We start from the raw sequence: 21,582 nt of genomic DNA on the forward strand, positions 1-21,582 counted from the left end.
CACTCCAAGGTCCAGCATCTCTGGAATGTGAAGTTTCCCCACCAGGACTGAATGAGTTTTGGTTTGTTTGTTTTTGTAGTACAGAGAAGTACAATAAAGGTTATCTACCCCAAGCCCAGTCAATACACATTGATGAAGCAGGACAACCATGACAAAAATACCTGTTAAAAAAGAAAATAGGTAGAGAAGCAGAAACTCTCTTCATTACTGGTAAGAATGCAAAGTAGTAAATCCACCTTGGAAGACCAGTTTGGCAGTTTCGTACAAAATTGAACATATTCTCACCACATGATCCAGCAATCATGATCCTTGGTATTTACCCAAATGAGCTGAAAACTTAAGTCCACATAAAAAACCTGCACGTGAATAATTCATAATTGCCAAAACCTGGAAGCAACCAAAATGATTTTCAGTAGGTGAATGGGTAAACAAACCGGTACATTTATAAATGGGACATTACTCAGTAACTTTTTAAAAGGAGTTATCGAGCCCTGAAAAGACATGGAAAAACCTTAAACGTAGATTGCTAAGTGGAAAAAAAAAATTCTGAAAGTGCTACATGACATATGACTACAACTATATGACATTCTGGAAAAGGCAAAACCGGTGACAGTAAAAAGATTAGTTACCAGGGGTAGGGCTGGACAATGGTGGAGGGAAGGTTGAAAAAGAAGGGAGAGATGAATAGGTAGGTGGAGAACAGGAATTTTGGGGGCAGTGAAACTATTCTGTGTTATTAAACTGGTGGCTCTACGTCATTATATATTCGTCAAAACCCATTGAATGTACAACATGAGTCCTAATGAACACCATGAAATTTAGCCGATAACATATCAATATTGGCTCATCAATTGTAACAAATGTACCATAATAATGGAAGATGTTAATAACAGGGCAGGCTGGGATGGGGATGGGGTTGGGATGAAGGGGTATATAGGAAATCTCTATACTTTTCGCTCAATTTTTCTGTAAACCTGAAACTGCTCAAAAAAAAAAAAAAGCTTATATATATATATATATATATATATATATATATATATATATTTTTTTTTTAAGAGAAGAGTAGGGAATTTAGCCATCATAGTCCGTTACAACAATGCACCCTTGCTGAGCTGGCATTGTGTAAATCCTTGTCCTGGTAATAGAGGGGATTCCCCAGATGAGACATGATTCGGCTCCTGGAAGAATATACATGCATTCCTTGATCGTGAGCCTCAGGAGCTCCTGGATATGCCTTCCGAGAGGTTCCATCTTCTCTGCCTCCCTCCATGGCACATCTGTGATGAACACTGAGAGCATTGAGAATACATCCTCCTTACAGATCAGAAAGTCAAAAGCTCAGGTGAGGCTTCAAATTTCCTTGGTAGTACAAGTCCCTCAAAAACTAAGTTGATTTTTGGTCTGTTAATTCCCTGTCCCTTCCACGTGTCTGTGGCCATACCCAAAATAATTTCTTAGACATAATTCACCAGTCTGTTGTTGTTTTTTTTAACTTGCCTGCAGTGCGTGCGTGCGTGTGTGTGTGTGTGTGTGTGTGTGTGTGTGTATTAATGACAGCTACCTTAAGGACATTGAAAGTAGTTGGGCGAGAAGATATCATTTTTCAGATGATGTTTGCTACAAGGCTAAGTACCCTAAAGTAACTTAGACTTTTTATGGCATTTGAAGCCATTTTAAATCATATTTCTTGTTTGGGTTTCAGAAGCAGCTAGCTTCTCCAACCCTGTGAGGCTTTTCATCTGTGAATTCTCTCTCTCCTCTCAATCTCTGTGCACAAACCAGCCAATTCTTATAATACCTTACTGAAGCAATGAATAGCAGCCAACATATATAAACATTCTGGCTTTTTCCAACTACTACACCTAAAACTATATGAGCATGTGGTCTGTATTCCAAGTTATAGCTGGAGGTGGTTTTAATAAATGTCAACGTTTTTGCCATGATATCATATATTTCTCCAACTTTTTAGCCTGTGGCACCACTGCCCAAACATTAATTTCTGGGTTGGCTACAATAGGCAAATTGGTTGAAACAAACACCAAAAATTTAGTGGTTTAAGAAATATGTCCTTTTCACATAAAAGTCAGAGTGGGGGTTCCAGGCCAACTCTGGCTTTTCTCCATGCAGTCATTCAGAGATTAGTTGGATGGTGACTCTGCCATTTTCAACACACAGGCGTTCCAAGATCTCTCTGGTTGTTGTCACACTAGTTAGGCAGAAGGAGAAAAGAGCATAGCAAAATGCTCAGGAGGCTTTTAGGCCAGGCCTGCAAATGGAACACACTTCTGTTCACAGTCCATCAGTGACAACTCTGTCACTTGGCAATATCTAACTGCAAAGAAAGGCGGAGAATGTAGTGTACTTGACCAACTATTTGTCCAACATTTCCATTTCAATGGGAAAAGGGAGAATGAATTTTAACAGGCAGCATTATTGCACACATGGCAATAGGCCTTGGCCTCACTCCAGCCAAATTTTATGAGATAGTGACTGATTTATACCCCTTCCCTACCACACAGGAGGATGCAACCCACTTCCATGGCTATACACCCAAAGAGTCCTTTGGTCAGAGCAAAGAACAATTTCCCTCCCACCTCACTTAAAAGTTTACTTTCTAACTTTCTGCCCCCAGAATCTTCCTGTACTTAAGATAGTTGTGAATGAGGGGTGACTGGGTGGCTCAGTGGGTTAAAGCCTCTTTCTTCAGTTCAGGTCATGATCTCTGGGATGGAGCCCCACATCGGGCTCTTTGCTCAGCAGGGAGCCTGCTGTCTCCTCTCTCTCTGCCTGCCTCTCTGTCTATTTGTGATCTCTGTCTGCCAAATAAATAAATAAATAAATAATCCTTAAAAAAAAAAAAAAGATAGTTGTGAATGAGAAAGTTAATTAAAAGAAAAAACAAAAAACACCTCCTTCCAGGAACAGGCATAAATGGCAGAGCACAATTGTGTAAACTGCTATAACCATTTGGGTTCATTCTGTGTGAGAATCAACAGCCATTTCCATGTTACAGTCGCAGCCCTGCTCTTTATACCGGTCCTGCCACGACAAGCAAGGAGCAAACCTGCAGTTCATTCTGCCATCTTCTTTCAAAACAAACTACCCTCATCCCCAAGGAGAACAAAAATCCATTTAGTGGTAAAGTACAGTCTCAGTAAAACGAAACAATGATCGGGGCGCCTGGGTGGCTCAGTCAATTAAGCGTCCAACTCTTGGTTTCAGCTCAGGTCATGATCTCACAAGCACGAGATCAAGCCCCACGTTGACGTCCATACTCAGCTGGGAGTCTGCTACAGCGTCTCTCTCCATTTGTCCCTCCCCCTGCGTGCTCTCTCTCTCTCTCTCTCTCAAATAAATAAAATCTTAAAAAACAATTATACTCTCAGAAACATCATCCCTAATATTACATCATTAACTAGATGTGACATCCCATTCAAATAAGTTTACTCGTATTGCTTTATTTAATCTTCCCAAATATTATTATCCCCCTTTTACTGAGGAGAAGACTGAGGCTGGGGGAGGTTCACTAACTTCCACAAGCAGCAGCAGAATCCTACATTAGCAAACAGCACACTTAGCTTCACAGCCCGAAATGTTTTCATTCAGGTGAACAATTACATCACATTTTTCTTCAAGAACAATACATAATTCATAAGTGATTCTTGCTTTACATTCGTGCAACTAAAGGCCCATTGAGGAGGTTTTCCCAGAGCGAAGAAACAATCAGCTCCAAAGGAGTCTTCAAGTCTTTACCCGTTAAAGAAGCTGCCTGTAGCTTTTTATATGACAGTTGTTACAGCTTCTACCTATCAAGATTTCAGAACACAGTTAGAAAACCTTGCAAGTGTAAAGAGTTGCGCCGTAGCAATTTTAACTTCATCCCGCGTAATATTTGAGTCATCTCGAGCTACTTGTTCTAATTCCACACTTGCCAAGCAACCTTCTGATCATGAACTGCTTCCCATGTGGTTCTGCAACGGGGAAAGAATGTGCTGATCAAAAGGATTTTAGAGTATTTATGGTTTCTGTGACAAAACTTTCTTATGGCAAATTAATAAGTGACTTAGTTTATAATGTGACTTCTCACGCAAGTTGCTGAAAAAACCTGCAGTGGTCATGCAAACTCTGGTCTTCTCATCTGCAATAATTAAATTTTTCATTGAAAATTAATAAGTAGATATTCTGGGGTCTAGGAAAGAGGTTTGAACACACATACCAGAAGATCTTACTAGCCATTTTGTTTGGCTCAAAGTTACCAGACTAATAGTAAAAGAAAAAAAGACAAGAAAAAGGAACAATAAGAAGACTGAAAATTAAATTGTTCCAAATTCATATTTAATACAGATGTTAATAAGGAGAAATTACAGGATTTTAAGGAAAATGGACATCTGGTCAAATACAGAGAGTATATTCTATCGTATTACAACCACAAAAAAAGGGAACTTTAGAAGATAATATGGGAGAAATCAGTTTACAATTTCCTACATGATATTATTTAGACTCAGGTGCTAAGAAGAATAAAGAAATCGAACTTAACTAAAATCAGTGCAGGGGAAAAAATAAAGAAGCAAAGGCTAAGTTTCATGTTTGAGAGAGATGGAAATGCGTGTACTTCTAACAGTGATGAAATGTCAAGTAAGGAAAAAAGGTTCTGTTTTCTGAAAAGTTTTTCTCTCTGTGTTCAGATATTGTTGGAATTTATTCTGGTAGATGTCTGTTGAACATTTCTTTGAGCCCAGTGCTGGACTAGGTACTGGATAAAATATGAGGGAAAAAAAGAAAGGAAGTTTTAAATTCTATAAGAAGCATTTTTTTTTAAAGATTTTTCTTATTTGACAGAGAGTGAGCCAGAGAGAGCACAAGCAGGGGGAGCAGCAGAGGCAGAAGAAGAAGCAGGCTCTCCACTGAGCAGAGGGCCCAATGTGGGGCTTGATCCCAGAACCCTGGGATCATGACCCAAGTCAAAGGAAGACACTTAATAACTGAGCTACCCAGGTGCCCCTATAAGAAGGTTTAAATAAGACAGTCTACATTAGTCTATACAAAGCTTTAGCTAACAAGGCCATAAACATGAGTGATAAAGATTGCAGACTTAGTAGACTTTTTCCAACTATTTTTATTTATTTATTTACATCTTAATTTTATTTTATTTTTTTCAGTATTCCAAGATTCATTGTTTATGCACCACACCCAGTGCTCCATGCAATATGTGCCCTCCTTCATACCCACCACCAGGCTCACCCATGCCCCCACCCCCCCAAAACCCTCAGTTTGTTTCTCAGAGCCCACTGTCTCTCATGCTTCGTCTCCCCCTCTGATTTACCCCAATTCACTTTTCCTTTCCTTCTCCTAATGTCCTCCATGTTATTCCTCATGCTCCACAGGAAAGTGAAACCATATGATACTTGACTCTCTCTGCTTGACTTATTTCACTCAGCATAATCTCCTCCAGTCCCATCCATGTTGATACAAAAGTTGGGTATTCATCCTTTCTGATGATGGCTGCATAATATTCCATTGCATATATATACCACATTTTCTTTATCCATTCATCTGTTGAAGGACATCTTGGCTCTCGCCAAACTGTGGAAAGAGCCAAGATGCCCTTCAGCAAATTTAGTAGATTTTCAAAAAAGACAATGACACAGACTAGAGCTGGAGAAAAAAAATTTTTTTAACTTTTTTTTTTTAAGATTTTTTATTTATTTATTTGACAGACAGAGATCACAAGTAGGCAGAGAAGCAGGCAGAGAGAGAGAGAAGGAAGCAGGCTCCCTGCTGAGCAGAGAGCCCGATGTGGGGCTCGATCCCAGGACCCTGAGAACATGACCTGAGGTGAGGCAGAGGCCCAACACACTGAGCCACCCAAGCGCCCCTGGAGAAAAATTCTTAAAGGAAAGATGATGGATATGGGTTCTTCACAAAGTCTTCAGTCTCTGACATCACAAGACATGTAAAAGATAGCTAAATCATGTATCAATCAAAGGAGGAGAAAGGTGTAGGACTATAGCCTCCTCTTCCGCCATAAAAAAAGAAAATAACATATAAATATATATATATAAAACTTTTCTCAAAATCAGTCTGAATTAAAAACTTCTATGACTAAGAAGTAATGATAACTGCCTGGAGACTCCTTTAGATATGTTCTGGCAAACCTCAAGGATTAAAAGTTTGAGGATGCTTATACTGCGCCCGCAAAATTTGTTCAAACACACATGTGTGTATGTTTAGAAAATCAAATAAAAACCCTAGAGCATAAGTGGTAAAGTCGCATTACTCACTTGGTATGTTTCAGTTGTCTGTCAAAGGGAGAGCAACAGAATTATTTAATATTTTTAATTGATTTCCAACCTCTAACAATCAGAGAGGAGGGGGAAGGGAGGAAGAGGAAGGAAAAGAAGAAGAGGAGAAGGAAGAAAGAGGGAGAAAAATGATGGAAAGGAAAGAAGAAAAAAAAAAAACAACCCTGGTTTCATGGAGATTATTTCAGTAAAGTGTACTTGAGCTTGGTAGCAGCTGGTCAGTTTAAACAGATAGGCAAACACCAGGGCTATACAACCCCTGTGTCTTCCAATTGGAGACAGAGAGGCAGAGATTTTGGAGAAAAGCTTAAAAAATTAACCCATGCCTTGAATATTTAAATAAAATGAAATATTAACGTCCCTTTTCTTTTTAAGCTGTTTAAATCATTTCTATTCCTTTCACAGTTCATGCGTGGGACACCTAGCTTTGAGAATTGCAGGATTCATTGATTAAAGTCAGGATATCCTGCCTGTCAAAGCTGTGAACAGATCTGGATCTGAACTTCGGCCTCTTCGCCTATCACCGTTTAAAACCCTCCCAAGAATTTCTACTAGTTCCTGCACCTTATTTGGTCATGGTTTTCTCTGCCTCCACCACGTTGCATTCTTGAAAGTTTCAGCCATGTCTTGAGACACTCTGGACACAATTCAGTCTCTTCATGGTTTCAGGAGGCTTGTAGGAGAGAGCAGGTGTGAGATGGGATCCACGATCTTGCATCAGGAGCTTGCTCTGCTGCCCACAGTTCTACCCAGTGCGGCCTGGGAAGGAGGCCGAAGCAACCCTAAATGAAAGGAGAACTGGCTTCCTGGGTCTCCCAGCTACCCTATCAAATTCGCCCTCCAGTGGGACTCTCTTCAGCGTTTCTAAAAGGGCCCGCACTGGGGTGGATTCCACACCAAGAACAGACTCACCAATTCATCTTCTATTGCCTTGTTACCTTCCTTGTCTCATTTCCCTGCTTCTTCACATTTAACTATAAAACCACTTGCCAATAACTACATTCACCCAAGGTTATGTCTCAGATTCCTGTGTTTACTGCTTTTGTTCCTCTGTTTGTTTGCTATTCGTTTGTGGTTTTCTGTTGTTTTTTGGTGGGTGGGGGTACTGAAACGAAGTTGGGGTCATAAGCAGTGGTTATATGCCGGGGTTCACAACCATGACTTTGCAGCGGCTCACGGATTCCTCTTTCCCTCTTTTGCTCGTCCTGTCTCCACTACGCCTTTTCTGGAGCAACTAACAAATCCTTTACCCTCTAATTAGCAAAACAGTCTCACTCATATCCTGCAGATTCAGAGTCCAATTCTAGTCACAAATGTTTACTTGGCTTTTTCCAAATAAATACAGATTCTTTCCTAAGACAGATTTGGATGCCGATTGTTATTTTTCCCAAGTTATTACAAATACTGATGACATAAAGATAGAAACAAAAGAGGATATGCAGCTTGAAGCTGGCGCTAAAGGCTTGAGTTTCAGAAAAGATTATTAACTAGAAACGCTGGTGGATGATGCAAGGGGAAAACATCAAATCAGATTTCAAAAAACTCCATTATTCAAATAGCTTCCAAGTGGAAATGAGTGATAGAGTTATGACTCAAACAAGGAAAGAATTTTCTTAAACACTGACCATAAAGTAGAAAATAACTCAGCCCAGCCTTTCAGTAGATAGAAATGAAGAATAGACAAATGATTGCATGGTTCAGATTACAGGATAAAGCAGGCTTTCTAAGGAGAAAAATAAAGGAGAACCTGGAAAATGTTGTACTGAGCTCATTGAATAAATTCAGACAGTATAGTCCTGGACCTCAGGATTCTCCACATTGGGGTAAAAATAATGGTGTGTTCATTTTCAGTTGCTTGGTAGAAATGTTTCATTGCAGATATTGCCAGGAAGGAAGGAATTCCTGTTAAAAAAGAAAGAAAGAGAGAGAGAGAGAAAGAAAGAAAGAGAGAGAGAGAGAGAGAGAGAGAGAGAGAGAGAAAGGAAGGAAGGAAGGAAGGAAAGGAATGGAAAGTTAGGATTCCTCCTGCTATAATCTCACATACATTGTCTGTCCCGACTCCCATTCTTTTCTGGGTAGTAAGAGAACAAAAGTGTTCAAACAAAAATGGGGAAAGAATCTTCATGAGCACTGTGTGGAGGCCCATTTTTTATTGAGAGTCGGGAATGTAAATGTGTTTGGCAAGCAGAGAAAAAGGAGCTACTTTTAAATATAGGACCCACCCACAGATGTCAAAATCATTAAGAAGAGTACTATCGAAAATGTATTTTATTTATTTGCTCCAAAAACACTTTTAATGACTACTTGACAAGCAACAATTATCTAGTTATATCTATCAACTTTCTGAATTTCATTATGGGAACAAAAATATGCAATAAAAAAAGAATGGGTGAGATTTGCTTGCTTTCAAGAAGAAAGAGGACTAAACATTAGTCCAGATAAACAGAGTTATTTCATGAAAAGAAAAAAATCAACATCAGTGTGTGCCTGGACACAGTTAAAAAGGTAGATTGCAAACTCTCTAAGTATAGCCTACAGACCTAGGAATCTATTTACTTCTCTCCATATCCACGGCCACCACCTTTGTCCCAGCTGTTGCCATCTCCTACCTGAAAGACTGCAACCGACTAATTTCCTCACCCACAGGGCCATGCTCTAGTTGTATCTCCGTACAACTTCAGAGCAATCTTTTAAAAATATTCATCAGTTCATTTTATCCCCAAACTTAAGATATTTAAAGCCTTTCCAGTGCTACAGGATTGGAGGGCTGTCTCCCAACTATAACATTAGTCACATCTGGCATCGTATTCTCTTTTTCTCACTATCCATAGCTCTTCTGGAGGTAACTTCCAGTTAGAAGACTATGTCATGCAAACTCTAACCAGATTCAAACACGGATCATTCTAAACGATCCTTTTTATTACCTTCTTAATTGTTATATTTGGGAATGCAGAAAATCCTCAACTTACCATGGTTCAATGATGCGTGTTCTGTGCTCCTTCTGGAATCTAGGTTCAAAGCATTTGATCAAGACAGATTTATCTAGCATATCAGAAAGATTCCATTTTCATTTAAGGATAAAGAAGGCTTAAAGTTATGGGTACTCAAAATAATAATATCTTAGGATTTTAGTTCTTTGTGTTGATAAAAATTTTGTATCTATAATAAATAAATGTCAACAACATATAACTTTAAGAGAATAGTAATAGTAAAAAGTCATAAAACTGAGTAACTTATGACACATTTGAAATAACTTTATACTTCTAATTTATTCAATTAAAAAGAAATACTCATATATCTTATCATCAATAAAGGTATATCAAGGTAGATAAAAATCTAAATAGTCTAAACACCTTAAATGTCCAAAAATGCTAATATCCTGACTAGAAATGAAACAAAGGTTAAAACATAAAGCAAATGTTCTTGGAGAAAAATAAGATGCATTTTGAAATTTGAATTTGTACACTAAGGCAGGCAATCATATACAATATTGGAAAATCAAAGCTATCAAGCAAGAAAAAGTCTTTCCATTTAAAAATAATGCTTCATTTTGTAAAAGACTTTAAAAGAACACTTTCAAGGTTGTTAGGTCATTTTTGTGTCCCCTCTCAAGAGTTGTTGTGTTGTGAAACTCTTTCCCAAAGAAATATGAATATTTTATGCCCAATTTACTCTTCCTTTCGTAGAAGAACAAGGAGGGAAAAAAAGTCAGATTGTCTTACAATTTTTTCCAGAAATACATTATCAGACCCGCTGTCTAGTTCCTCTCGGCAATGGAAAGATCTAGGGAGTAAGTTGCCACTCTTTAAATCTAAAGGCATTCTACATGGTAGATACCTGTGCCAGAAGTGAATTAGATGGAGGAAGTTCTCAGGGATGGAAGATTCCTTCTCTCCGTGTACTTGGAAAATTTAAAGTAATGTATTTGTCAATTTTTTTGCATTTTTTGTTCAATGTAACTAAGAAGATTGCACATCTATATGTTAAAGATAAATCAGATATATGATATAAAGTGCAACATGTATAAGCAATGGGATGTGAACAATGCCAGTCCAAGAAAGAATGCCCTTACTGAATAAAGACAACATCTTCAGGTTTGGTTAATACAAACCTCCTTATATAAGCCATATGTAAAAATTGTTGGTATGGTAGAAACTAAAAAATAATATTCCCATCTGAGATGTGAAAACTCAATTCAGAGCCTGAAACCATTCTGGGGCTAGCCTGGACTCTATTACGTAAGTGTATCGTTTAAAAATAAACCATTTCCACTCTCTCAGACATTGGGTGTTCCCGTGACTAAGATAGTTTATGCTCCCGATAGAAACTTTCTTATTTTGACAGACATAAAAGTAGGCTTATGAACCACAAAACACTTTGCATCTGATACTCAACATGTCAGATGCTTCTTGGCTAAGACCGTTCTCATACGACATCAACAAGTTCATAAGGTTTGATCGTTCTGCTGCTTCAGATGATTTGCCTCCTTGCCACAAAGAACTCTAAAGTGGAACGTCTTGAAGACATTCCTTATATTTAATACCACAGGCAGCCACTTTTGCACTCTCAATTTGCTGCGATTTTTTTTTTTTTTTGAAGTGGGGGCACTACATAGTGGAAAAGCACGCAAGGGTTGTTTGTTTCCCACAAACAGGCCATCTTGCTGTGAGAAAAGGGAAGCTCCTAGCACAAGCTTCTGCAGAAATGCACTGATTGGCACTCTGCTGACTCGTTGATCTTAAGCACAGCCAGCAGAAGCCTGATTGTAATTATTCTTGTTCCTGCTCTCTGTGTATACATCAGGTGCAGCAGGGCTCTCGGGATGTGCTGTTTAGCATCAAAACCCAACAGAGTTGGAGAGTTCCCCTTACTCATTCACTGGTAGGCAAAGAAACACATTTAACATGGCTAAGTTGTTTGCAAGCCAAGTCAAACATAGCAAGACTCATGATCGGAGCCTAGCCAAGTGCTCATAGTGGGTGGTCAATGCACATTTGTCTAATTTAATTGAATGATCACAGCTTTAAACTAAATTGGAGCTTTAAGAAAATTTCCATTATAAGCGCCAGCTTGTAACACTAAAATATGGTGGCAGGCTCATATTCTCAGAATGTGATTACCAGGGCCTTTCTGAAAATCTCCTGTCGTATAGGCTACAATTAGTATATGTGACTAGTGTGGTCACAATGGAAGCTTCTGCCGTAATTTTTTAGCCCTCCTAGAGAGGTAATGATCTAGTCAGTATCTTTTTAATGAATCCATTCTCTTTTTCAATCATCCAGTTACTTCTCTTTCTTATAACTGAGAATCTTGACTGATACCCGAAGCTCATTAAAGAATATTCTAAAATTTGAAGCTTTTAGTCAACTAAATAAAACAGAGAAAATGACTTATGAGTTAACAGAGTTGGCAAACATCCTCATATTAAAATATGACATTTAAAATACTGTTATTTTTAAAGACCATCATAACACTAAAAATGTAAGACAAACATGATTTCTTTAAAAGTCCTTTAGACTTTTCATTTAGTTTCATGCAAAGATAACCATTTTTCAGGGTGAGAACATTGCTCCTTAAGTATCTGGGAATAACCACTCTAGAACAGTCAGCTGAAAGTATATTCCTAGCCACCTCTCTCACCATGCCTCATAAACTACCATTTTATTCATCTTTATTACCCCCTAATTTGTCTCCTTTCATTCCTATGTAATGACATTGTAATGAATTTAAATAACATCAGCCTGTGGATAAACTAGGCTGGGAAAAATGACTTAAAAAGAAATAGATCCCAAAATTGATCCATGGAGGCAACAAATCTTTATGAAACTCCAACTGGGTTTTTAGTAGAAATTGATAAGCTGATCTTAAAATTCATAAGGAAATGCAAAGGACCCAGAATAAACAAATAGAGAGAGAGAGAGAGCTAGTGAGCAATGCTGGAGTTTTTCCACCTCTTGACTTCCAAACTTATTAAAAAGCCACAGTAAACAATACCTTGTAGTATTAATGTAAGTATACATATATAGGTTAATGAAATAAAATTGATAATTCAGAAATAAACCCATACATTTATGGTAAATTGGTTTTCTATGAGACAATTCAAAGAAGAAAGGACAGTTTCTTCAACAAATTGTGCTGGGACAATTGCAGAGCCACATTCAAAAGAATGAAATTGAACTTGTATTTCACATCATAAACAAAAATTAACTCAAAAGGGGTCATACCTAAATGTACGAGCTAAAATTATAAAACTCTTAGGAGAAAACATAGGTGTAAATCTTTGTGACCTTGGACCAAGTAATGATATTCTAAGCAATGACAGCAAAACCATAAAAAAAAAATAAATTGGATTTCATCACAATTTTAAACTTTCATGCTGCAGAGGATACTATCAAGAAAGTGAAAAGACCCATGGAATAGGAGAAAACCTTTGCAAATTACATGTATGACAATGGTCTATTATCCAGAACGTATAAAAAAACTATTACAATTCAACAATAAAAAATCCACCCAATTTAAGAATTGAGCAAAGGAATTGAAAAAAACACTTATTCAAAGAAGATATATAAATGTCCAATATACACATGAAAAGGGATTCAATCTCATTTGTCATTAGGAAAATGCAAATCGAAACTAAAAAGAGGAGCACTTCACACCCACTAGGATGACTATAATCAAAATAACAGACAATAAAAACATTGGTGAAGATGTGGAGAAATTGGAATCCACAAACACTGCCGGTTAGTGTGTAAAATGGCATGATCACTTTGAAAAACAGTCAATTGCACAGAAGATTGAATATAGAGTTACTATACGATCATGCTGGAAAAGGTAAAACTTCAGAGATAGTGAACAGGTACTAGAGGTTAGTAATAGATGGAGAAGTTGTCCTTAAAGAGAGTCTGCAAAAGAGAATTCCACAGTGATGGGGTTTTTTAACATAGTACTATGATGTTAGATACAGGACTATATGCCTTTGTTAGACACACAGAATTATTCACAATGAACACTGAACTTCCCAGTTTGCAAATATTAAAAATAAGCCAAGATGTCAAGAAATGACAGAATAGAATATATGACAAAAAATAGAATATGTGACCAAAAAAAAAAAAAAAAAACCTTTATTAGATTACAAACGCATGGCATAATATCACTGAAGGGGATAAGAAAAAAGTCAACATAAATAACTTTAAAACAATGTTTTGATTAGATATTAAGACCAAGGACAACAAGAGCTGTATATAATCACTGCTGTCTTGTTGGTATGTTGGTCTGCTGTAGGGATTTTGATAAGCAATTCTAAAACTACTTTATGTGTTGGGGTACCTGGGTGGCTCAGTGGGTTAAGCCTTTGCCTTCAGGTCATGGTCTCAGGGTCCTGGGATCAAGCCCCACATCGGGCTCTCTGCTCAGCAGAGATAATATATAAATAAATAATAAAATCTTTTTTAAAAAAAAAACCACTTTACATGTATATAAGGTTGAACGCACAATTAAATAAATTGTACATCGTGGGACATCATTTCTCACTGCCAGAGAAAGAAGTTACAAATAAGCAAGGAAGAAAAGCTAGAATGAATCTTATGGTGCTAGCTGAGTTTCAGAAATATCAGTATGAATTTCTGTTTATGTTAATATATATATACAAGTAGACTCATTAATGTAAATATGTATATCCATACAAACATACAGGTATTTTCTAGCTTTGTCAGCTAAGGACCTAAAAACTGGCATCCGGTAACAGCGAGCACCCCTCACACCCAGATCTTGATTTCTAAATACTTAATTCCAAAAAGAATTGGAGCTCCCTGAAGAAACGACTTGCGTAACTCTGAAACTGAGAAAATACAAGATGATCTGAGAGCATCTTAGAGTATAAGAAAGTAAGAAAGGGCTCAAGAAAAGGACATTGAGTAGGAACCCCTGTCAAAGGGACACAGAAGGGGAACAGAAAGAATTCCCAATAGCCAAACCTGGAGCAATTTCTGCAATACAATAAATAAAGATCATACTGAATTATAAACCCGAAAAATATAATAAATGTTCATATACCCACACTAAATAAATAAATAAATGGGGAGAAGGAACAAATCTCTTCACAGAAAATCCCAATGACTAAACATAGGAGGAATGGACTGTACGCTGCCAAGTCAGCAATGAATGCTAAAACTAGCAAGTAAAACCTTTGAGAGAAAGAATACATGGGTGCCTGGGTGGCTCAGTCATGAAGCATCTGCCTTTTGCTCAGGCCATGATACCGGAGCCCCAGGAGGAGTCCCAGCATCCAGTTCCACATTGGGCTCCCTGCTCAATGGGGAGTCTGCTTCTCCCTCTGACACTCACCCTACCTGTGCTCTCTCCCTCTCTCAAATAAATAAATAAAATCTTAAAAAAAAAAAAGGAATGCTTGCCAAGCTTCAAAATATTTCCCCAAAAGTATTTATTAAAACTTAAGGTTTTTTTACCATGTGTTCTCAAATGCACTGCTACTTCTCCTTCCAGACAGTGATGTTTAATTCCCTTCCCCTTGAGTCTAGGTTGGATTTAGTGACTTGCCTGTAACAACGGAAGTACAGTAACCTTACAGTGGAGAAATTTAGCAGCTATCACTTTACTCAGTGTATTAGTTTTCTAAGGCTATAGTAACAAAGTACCACAAACTTAGTGGCTTAAAAAAGAGAAATGCATTCGTTTACAGTTCTGGAGGCTAATTACCTGAAATCAAGTTGTTGGCCGGGCCATGCTTCCTTGGAAGTCTCTAGAACAGAATTCTTCCTTTCCTCTTCTATGATGGTTACTGCCAGTGCTTGGCATTCCTTGGCTTCAATCCAATCTCTGCCTCTGCCTTCCCATGGCTTATTCACCACCTGTCTGTGCCTGTTGCCAAATTTTCCTCTTAAAAGGACAATAGTCATTCGTTTTGCGTCCAAACTAATCTAGTATGACTTCATCACAACTTGATTGCATCTACAAAGAACTTATTTACAAATAAGGTCACATTTTCAGGCTCCAGGTGGATGTGAATTTTGGGAGATACTATTCAACCCAGAACAAGGGATCAAGAATAACACCAACAATAAAAAGTCACATATCTTTCCACTGGTTTTACAAGAACTAATTTAATGTGTTTTTAGAAAATTCCAACTTCTCGGCATTGGGGTCCATGGATCATCTTTTCCATGTGAGTTGTGATTTTCCTGGTTCTTCGTATGTTGAGAAATTTTGAATTTTACTCTGAACATTTTGAACATTGTATTATGATATTTGGGGTCTTATTTAAATATTATGGATAACGTTGAAATTTTATTTTATCTGGCAATCAACCTCATGGACTATACAAGCTTCAAGAACTGACCAAGATTTCATGGTTTTGGTTTCATTGTCACTTCAGTGACAACTTACTACCAGTCCTGAATCACTAAAAAATACTTTTGCTATTATTTTCCTTTCAGAGTCCTCAAATTGCTGCTTCATTCATTATGTCCAAGTTTTATATAAAGTGTAATAAGTAGGGGAGACAGGGTGAACTATGCTTATTCCATTTATCTGGAATGAGAACCACCATAATAGACATAAACTAGAAATAAATAACAGAAATATATTTGGAAAATCCCCAAATATTTGGAGGGTAAATAGCATATTCTAAATAAACAGGATGCTTCAGGGACATTAAAGTATATTTTGAATTAAATGTAAATGAAAATACAACACATCAAAGTTTGAGGATAGCAGTTAAAGCAGTACTTAGAATAAAAATTATGCCATAAATATTCATATTAGAAAAGAAGATATCAAATCTGTAAACTAAGTTGTGAAAGGTAGCAGAATATACCATCCTAAAATATACCTCTTTGGCATACTGATTATTTTGAGCTGTAAGCATCTGAAAACCAGTAAATGCATGGAAAAGCTTTCTCTGAACTCCCTTTATCTGCCTCAACACCAATCCTCCAAAAGGAACTCAATTGTCATAAATCCCCTCCCTAGGAGTTTTATCACCCAGGGAAGATTGACTTATCACAGGAGAGGAGACTAGAACTTGACAGCACACCCAGACAAACTTTGTCACAAATTATCATACTTTCCAGCTATTCTTCTAAGGGCCCATTCATCTTTCCTCAAAATCATTTCTTCTCCCCTAGAGAACTTCATCCTCCTCCTCCCTTTTCCTTGTACCTGAATTCTAACCCAGCTCTGTGGGTGACTCATTTTTTCCTGGTTATCTTCCTCCTATATATAAAGAATACATGTTAAAAATTTCTGTTTGTTTTTGTTGTGTTAATCTTTTATTACAGAGATCTCAGTTAAGAACTCAGAAGTGCAGAAGGAAAATTATTTTTCTTCCCCTATTGTTTTCACCTTCAGAAACTGGATGAAGAAGAGTTAAACATAAAGCAAGGGGGAAGAAATGAGATAATAAAGACACAGAAATCAATAACATTTAAAAGAAAAGAGAAACAACAGAGAAAACCAACAAAACCAGATGTTCTTTGAAAAGATATATTAGCCAACCTACATGTTGCTTAAATCACGATAATAGAGTAGGGATGGTAAGCAGTAGTCAGACTCTGGATATATTTTGATGGTAGAGCCTAGAGGACTTTTGATATATTAGCAGAAGTCTATGAGAAAAAGAATTAGGGATGTCTTCAAGGGTTTGGGTCTAAGCCACTAGATTACATTTGTTATGTACTGATAAAAGGAAGATTGAAGGAGCAGGTTTAGGACGTGTATCAGTCAGTTTCCCCTGCACATGACAGAGGAAACCATATGTAAACTAAAATTATGAAAGCTTATACATAGCTCATGTAAAACAAGTCTGGAGAGAGAGAATCAAAATATCATTAGAGATTAAAGTTTGCATATTTACACTCTGCTCTCCTGCCACAGGTTTCTCATTCTCAATTTCACCTGATACTAGATGAGACCAAATCCTACAAATATGTTTTCATTCAAGCTAGAAGAAGAAAAGTCAGTCTCTTGTGAAGGGAACTCTTTCAATTGTGTTAGTTCTCTTCAACTGGTTATTTCAGTTCAACTTCAACATGGGACTGATCCATTTATATCACATTGGTTAAAGTTAGTTGCATGATAATCACTGTTGCAAGAGAGGCTAGACAATGTATTATCTGATACTGGACGTTGATGTATTCAACTAGAATCAGAACTCCAGAGGCACATTCTAAGAATTTTATGGGATGACGGAGGAAGGGAGATGGAGATTAGGAGATATACAGAGCCACCTGGGGATGAAATATAGCAATGGGAAAATCTTGGAAATTCTGTGATACATGCACACAACGATGTAGGACAGCATAAAAAACAGTGTGAGAAATGCCAACATTGCTAATGATCCAATGGCAGCAATCTAGCAAAAGCCACTCAGATGGTCACAAACATTTTGAAAGAGAAAATTAAAGTGTTAAAGGACAGGAGAGAGAGAAATAAGGGGGAAAAAAAAAAAGCAAGGGAGATGAGTTTGAAGGAGAAGGCAGGAGACAGGATCTAGAAAAATTATCCAAAGAGGATGGCGGCAAAGACTCTTCATAGAGTGCTCGTTGACCTAAGTGTAAAGAGGAAAGAAGAGGGTGACAGTAATTTGTACTAAAAAATTTGGTCGTTGCTGCAAATCTAATTTCCATTACAGAACAGCTACTATATACCATCCACAGTACAGATGGGACAGTGTCACATCTTTATCACTCATTATTGGTAATTAACAATTATTGGTAATGTTGGCAATTATTAAAGATATTTTGGCCAAGCAATTTAGCATAAGAAAAAAATCATTGCATTTACTTTTTTCAGATGGTTTTAGAATTGAGGTTTTTTTAGCCACCAAGGTAGAAGGGGAAAAAATAATCTTTTTTTTTTCTTTCCGTCACTCTGTATATATGGTAATACTATTTATATATTAATTATTACAAAGCTTTGACAACCATCAATAAACACTGTGTTTTTATTAATATATTTAAACAAATAATGTAGAAGGGATGTTTTATGCATAAAGGGACTTTATTGACTCAATATGTTTTGGTTTAGTACATGAGACAGAAAAGGAGAAACATTTTATTGTTTGTATCAATAAAGAATTCACTCATTGAAGGCTAGGTCATTTCATCACCCACACCAATGATAAGGGAATTTCTAAGAGGAAATCGATACAGAAGTAGAACGCAGGAAATAACTGGACAATATTCCTTAGGATTATTTCCTAGCATTATTTACAACCACCCACATAACAATTATCCAAAAAAAATACCCATTCCTTACCTTTACTCTTTTCTTTAAAGACTCTTAGCCTTTGTGAAAAAGATCCAAAATATTTTACTTGGGACTCTACTACTTGACTCAACATTATAGAAATATACCTAAGTTTTCACTGACAACTTCCTTTTCCCTTGTATTCAAACTAAATTGCTTGGGAAATTGCTTCTTGTAGGCTTGCAAATGATTGCAAATATCAAATATTGATTCAGTACTGGAATGATTGTTTGATATAAATCTAAACTATTGTATCATTTTATGTGGATCAAGGATAATAACAGTTTTATAAGAACAGAGACTTGAAAAGATAATATTTCCATTCTCGCGGTCTAAAACCTGTCTGAAGGAACCTCCAACAAAAGAGATTCATTCCATAGTTATGTATCCCCTCCTATAAATGAAGAGATGAGTCTCTATACTATAAACAAAAGGGAAACATGTAATGAAACTTGAGCAATGTATTAAAAAGGAACTGCCCTTTAGAGATAATGGATCTATTCTCTACTCCATGCATGAATGCAACTCTCATTAACACTAATGGAAGTTATGCATGAGCATCAAGAAAATATACCTGGTGTAACGGATTTCCAAAATGGGTAATGGCATCTAATCTGTTCCCAGCATAGTTGTGTCTTTACACAGCCAAACAAAAGTACTCCTGAAATTTGAGGATAGAGATAAACATTTAAGAATTTTAAAGTTTTGGGCACCTGGGTGTCTCCGTGGGTTAAGCCTCTGACTTCGGCTCAGGTCATGATCTCAGGGTCCTGGGATCAAGTCCCGCATCGGGCTCTCTGCTCTGCAGGGAGCCTGCTTCCTCCTCTCTTTCTCTCTCTCTCTCTCTCTCTCTGCCTGCCTCTCTGCCTACTTGTGATCTCTGTCTGTCAAATAAATAAATAAAATCTTTAAAAAAAAAAAAAAGAATTTTAAAGTTTTAAGAAACTCAGAACACAGTACCTTTGCATTTTTTTTCTTCCCTCAGACAAGTTTGGTTGTTTTCCCAATTTCATTTGGATATTCCATATAGAAATTTATCATGATACTAGCTATCAATAATCCAGAAATCTTGTATTCTCTGAATTCAAAGATTCGTGGTTTAAATGTTAACCTATTGATGTTTTGGTAGCTTCAGTTGGCTGCCTGCAAATCTTCGACTGAAAATTTTAAAAAATCATATAGTCACAACATTCAAGCGAGTGAAAATTTTTATTAAGGAAATTATAGATATGATTCACCTAATTTATTGAAAACAGTCAAACCAGGTATTAACAGAATATTCCAATAAACAGCAAAATTCATGTCGAAAACCAGGGCAGCTTCATTAACCTTTCACCTAAATACCTTCTGTGACTTCTACAAAGGTGTAATGTCAGTGTTGAACACCAGGACTTTTGTTCAGAAACATCTCTCTGTGTTCAACCATAGGACAGAAAATAGCACATTGTTTTGAAATAAGTTACTTCACAGTTCATGGTCTCGGTTTCTGCTTAAGTAACTAATTGCCCACTTTCCCTAAATAAGTTCTTATCTGTTTCATGTATTGATATTTTAGGAGTTTTCTCTGCTCTTTCCTCTGCAATTTTTTTCCTCCTGAAATTCAGTCTCAAAAACTTCCAGTCACATTTCTAATGGAGATTTCTTCTGGTCAACATGTAGCTCGATCTCTATCTCTCTCTCTCTCTCCCCCTCTCCATTTGTTTTTCTCTCTGTCAGTTCCACATAAGACTTAAGCATTTCTCCTCCTCTTTCCCATTTAATAGGGTGAAACAAATTGATTTTATTGAAGATTTCAAGAACAGTGTATGAGATAGAAACCAAACTGGTGTAATGCTGACATAAACATTTCATGTTTTCCATGATAATCATATATATAAATATACTACTGAAATGTTTTGCAAAAGATTCAAGCCATTCCTTTTGAAATCTAAAATTTGAGGAAGGCGGGAAAAACAGACATTCTGACATAAAATCTAGACATATCATAGATCAAACAAGTAGTGCGGGAAGCTGGGAAGAATATATTTAACATGACTGAAAATTCCTTATATGGCTGGCACTTTAAATATTAAGTATTACTCTCACACCTTTAGTATCTCTTTAGATGTAGAACTCAGAGAGATTTAGTAAAATTCCTGAAGACACATGTGTTGTAAATAGTATACGTACATATGCACACACACACACATACACACTTATGCGTGTATCTCCAAAACTCAAATTCTCCACAGCTAGACAAGGCTGCCTCATTAATAAAATGGAACTTTATTTAGCCAGCACTGCCCTTTCCCTTAGTAGGTCATCCAAACCACCAAATTAGAAGGCTTTTGGTCTCCTACTCTACTTCTAACTATATGGACCCATAAACTACATGATCTGCACACTAGAAAACATCTTCTAATCTAATTCTGTAGTGGCCAAATGATTTCGTATTTCACGTATATTGCTATTAATTCCAAATGTAATATTTTTCAAGGACATGTTTTCCCATTTTGATTCAGAAGAACAGAAGAACATTATTTGTTCCCCAGTCTCCTCATGTAAAATGAAGTTAACTTGCCCTCCATCCTCACACAGTCGTTGAAGGATAAAGTTTATGCAAAGTAATCTTTTTTGTTGAAGTGAGCTATTTTGCAATTTTTTCTGTTCCATTGTTAGTGAATGATCTATCCCAGCTGCTAACTGGAGAAAGGAAGAGGTAAGCCGTGGTACTCTGCTCAGGTCTCAGGGCCAGCTGCTCAGACCTGGAGAATCCCAAGGGGGCTGGACAAATTGAAAGCATAGCTCCTGGCTGGGTTTGCCAACAATGTTGGATAAACTCATCGCAGGAGAAGCCAATAACTCGAGAGGAGGGTTTGGAAAAGAGAAAAGGAGAAATTTATTTCAGGGGCTGGCAGCCTGGGAAGGTGGCAGGCTCAAGCATTGACAACTGACCTATCTACCAGCAACATGGATGCCTGCATTTTATGGAGAGAGTTTCGGGGCAGGGATACAAGAGAGCAGGCAGGGAGCCCAT

Source organism: Lutra lutra, chromosome 2 (assembly GCF_902655055.1).
Source record: "Lutra lutra chromosome 2, mLutLut1.2, whole genome shotgun sequence".
Taxonomy (NCBI): Eukaryota; Metazoa; Chordata; class Mammalia; order Carnivora; family Mustelidae; genus Lutra; species Lutra lutra.